A 4,316-nucleotide genomic window follows, 5' to 3' on the forward strand; every position below is an offset into this window, starting at 1 on the left:
CCCATGTGACTCTCCTTAGGCACACTCTACGTCATCGATCACTTTCCTCTTTGGCCCCATAATGTTCTTGATCAGAAAATTTGGGACACTACCGACGTACATGACATTACGGTACAAGTTCTCATATGTCTTGAGTCTGAATTGACCTTAGAAAGTTAGGGTCAAAATGTTGGCTTTGATTTCGGAAGCTAAGCAGGGTCGGGCCTGGTTAGTACTTGGATGGGAGATAATATCAGTTTCTTCTGTAGAAGCATTTATTAATTATTTCAGTATAGTTATCATCTCTTTTTTTACTTCAGAAATTATTTCAAATCTGATAATCTGTATACCTTTCTGCAGCTGTTTCTTTACTTCAGACGCTCTTATTTGAGAGATTTCAGGTGTGTGATTTCAAATTTCTTCTCTGCTAGTATGTTCTACATTTGTTCTCGGTAGGCTTGGGACCTGAGACTGCATTTTGTTCCTTCTATTTGTCATTTTCTACAGCACTATCTTCTGACCCTTGTTTTAGAGCACCACGTTCGGATCTCCCAAATTCAAACTGGTCCATATGTGTGCGGCTTGGATCTGGTTGCTGTGCTCCACTTCTTCCTGCTGAAGTCCTTGAAATTGAAACCTCTGTGCCATACTGGAAAATGTTCTTTTATTAAAATTTTAATTATTTAATTGTTTTTGGTACCAGAGACCAAACTCAGGACTCTAAGCTTGCCAGGCAGGCACTTATGGCAAAACGTTCTGTTCCTGCATCAGCTGGGTGGGTCTTTCCTCTAGCTTCTTTGCAGGGAGTTCTGCTGCCAATTGATTTCTGGGCCTGGACTCTGGGTTGAATGAGGATCTGGAGGCCCTGAGTGGTCTCATTCACATGCCAGGCATGGACTCTGGGTCGAATGAGGATTCTGTGGTCCCTTGGTCCTCTCACTGACATGCTGGGCCTGTGATCTGGGTCAAATCTCCCCCACATTTCTGATTTGTGTGAATCATGAGAATTATGACAACTCCCTCAAGATTTTCCTGTACTACCAACTCATTAGCCCCATTGGCCAAGGTCATCCATGACAACTTGCAGGGACTCATGACTGCAGTCCATGCCATCACTGCCATCCAGAAGACTGTGGATGGCCTCTCTGGGAAACTGTGGCCTGATGACCACAGGGATGCCAAGTACATCATCCCTGCATCCGCTGGTGCTGCCAAGGCCATGAGCAAGGTCATCCTTGAGCTAAATGGGAAACTCACTGGCACAGCCTTCAGTTTGTGCACTCCCAACTTGTCAGTGGTGGATTTGACCTGCCACCTGGAGAAAGTGGCTAAATGAGATGACATCAAGAAGGTGGTGAGGGGAGACACCCGAAGCCTTTCACCCTGAGTGGTCAGAAGCCAGAGGGAGAGCCTGATGTGGACTTTGGCATGAGCTCTTGTGCCCACAGCAGTGGCTTTGGAGGAGGAGAATTCAAAAGGAAATCAGGTCCTTTCTGCAACTGACCATATAGTTCCTTTTTGATGCTAATGTTTCTGGAAGATCCTTGAGTGCCCAGGGACTTTCAAACCGTGCTGCTCAGAACATTCAGGCTTCTTCTGATCACTTTAGACCTGGGATTGCCAGGTAACTGTCAGCCCTCTGTGAATCAATAATCCTGCCAGACTGGGTCTGAGGACAGAGGACCTGGATGCACAGGAGCATGTGTACCCAGGATTATGTGTATTCATCTGATACCACTCCTGAGTATGGCTCCATTCTGGTGTCAAAAGTTGACAACGTGAGGACTGACTTTCTAATTAAAACCATCACTAAACAGGGCAAGACTGTGCTGTTAATAGGTGACCAAGAACAGTAAAAACAGTCATAATTAAAGAATTCATGTCAAAGTCTGATCCTTTAAGTCACATGCTCAAAAGTCTGAACTTTTCTTCTGCAAACACCCCTCTGATGTTTCAGGTACTGGCTTTATGGTACTGCTTATGAAAGCCAAGTTTTTGATGCACCTTGGAAGGCTCACAGCACAATTTTACTCATGGGATGTGTGCACTAAGTCTCATCTGAACTTCCATAGCCGTAAAATGTTCCTCACATTTCTTCTATTGTTTCTGTTATTCGCTGCCATAGACATTCTCATTACTTGGACTGTGATGTATAATTGTAAATTTTGGTAAAACACAAACTGTACATAAAAGTCCAAAGTCTCAATACTGTTTAAAATATAAACCTGTGCACATGGAAAAAAAAAGAAGATGGCGAAGCAGATATCAGATAGTCCCCTCAAAGGTATTCTGGGATCCACTGAGGACCAGGTTGTGTCTTGCCACTTCAACAGTGACACTCTCTCTTCACCTTTGATTGTTATAACCTATGTAACTGTCTCCATTTTTGTAACTAAAACAGCTATTTTTTTATACAACTCTGTATGTTTCTGTAATAACCTCTGTAATTGACTCCATTTTGTAACCAGAATAGCCATTCTATTATACACTTCTGTGTGTTTCCACTGTAACTTTATTAACGAGGACTGTTTGGCATAAGCTGACAACTTAGACTTCATCTTTGTGGCTCAAGTTGTCCATCTGGCCCCTGAACACAGCTTTGTTAATGTTCAAAATATTCCTTTGTTCTGAGCCACAGATTGTTAAAAGCAGTCTACACAAAGTTTCCTGTGATCAGCCTCATATCCTAAGATAACTTTCTATTACAAGGACAAGTCTCTGTTCACAATGTTTCTTGTGATCAGTCCCATATCTTAAGGAAATAACTCTCTGTTCTTAGGATAACTCCCCGTTCCCAAAATTATCTCGATATCTTTTTGTGACATCCTGTGACCAACACCATGCCATAAGAATTAATTATTTGTTCATAAAAATTGTAGCCACATGTTAAAAGCATGTAACCTGTTTCCTGTAAGTGGACGCTGACCCCAGTGTTGCATTCCCTCGCGCTCAAATCACCCCCTCTTTGTGGTTTTCAGCTTCAAAAATCCCTTGTCTCTTCCCACCTCAGCGCACACATACCTGGAGACTAGAGTGCGTGCCACCACTGAGCTCAGCTAAATAAAACGCTTTTAAGTTGAGTCTGGTATTTCATTTTTGGGTTACAATATTGATGCTAGGGCTGGTATCTCCCTGATTGACTACACTGTCAAACTCGTTTCCTGGTATGACAATAAGTTTGGCTACAGCAACAGGGTGGTGGACCTCATGATCCACATGGCCTCCAAGGAGTAGGTGCCCCCCCCACGCCACAGCGCAGGGAGATCAGACGAACAGAGAGGCTATGCTGTAGAAGTCACTCCCCTACTCAGCCACAACACTGATAATCACCCTGTCACAGCCCATCCCCATGATCCCTAGAAGGGGAGTGGCCTTGGAAGACCTGGTTTACTGCCATTGCACAACCATTAATAAAGCCCACTGTACGCCCCTCCAAAAATTAATGTTGCAGACAATGATATGGAGAAAATAAAAACTAAAATGTCAAAATGTTTGAAAAAAAGAGAAAAATCCATAAAATATTTAATGAGGCCAAGAGTCTGTAAATAAGAGATAAAGGATTTAATTAATAAAATGTGCAATGAGTTTCAAGAATACACAAACAATAGCTGATTGAATTAAATGAACAATGAGTATCTGAATAAACATTTTACAATGAATTAGATATCACAAAAATAATAATGTAGAAATCCATGGATTAAATGTCCATTAAAAAGTTGGACTCTCATAGCCAAATCTTAGAAATAACCCAAATGCCTATCATCTGAGGAATAAATAAAAATGATGCAGTATTTTTATGCAATGGGGTAGTTTTTGGTTAAAACGAAAGACAAACTTGGAACCTTTATAGTTAAATGGGTGCAAGTAGAGGCTATACTCATAAGTGAAATAAATAAGACCCACAGATGTAAATATCATATTGTTTCCATACTGTAAGAACTTGAAAGAATAAATAGAATATTAAGGGAATAATAGATATAATAAAATGGAAAGTAACTGAACATAGGGAATAAACAGTAAGGATGAAGGAAAGGAAAAGGAAGGAAAAATGGTAAGAGGAAAAATGCAAGTATATATTCTGGATAGCTGATATGTTTGTAGTACTAATTTCCATCACTTTTCAAATCATAATGCTAAGGGAAATGAAACAGATGCAGATGCTTAAATATTACATAGCTTTTCTAATATGAGCCATCAGTCAAAAACAAATAACTTAAAGAGTAAAATACAGAAGAAACATTAAGAAACAAGGTGGTAGAATCTAGAGATGGGAAAGGATTTATAGGAAGGAGGGACAATAAAGAATCCAACAAAGGTAGCAAAAATGATCAAAATAT

The 4,316-nt window shown here is 40.6% G+C and overlaps 1 pseudogene; it reads left to right on the forward strand.

Moving 5' to 3' along the window:
* LOC101585284 overlaps positions 1-3,213 on the forward strand; it is a 15,319-nt pseudogene extending 12,106 nt beyond the window's left edge.
* Positions 3,214-4,316: the final 1,103 nt, after the last annotated feature.

Source organism: Octodon degus, unplaced genomic scaffold (genome assembly GCF_000260255.1).
Source record: "Octodon degus isolate 3935 unplaced genomic scaffold, OctDeg1.0 scaffold00178, whole genome shotgun sequence".
Lineage (NCBI taxonomy): Eukaryota > Metazoa > Chordata > Mammalia > Rodentia > Octodontidae > Octodon > Octodon degus.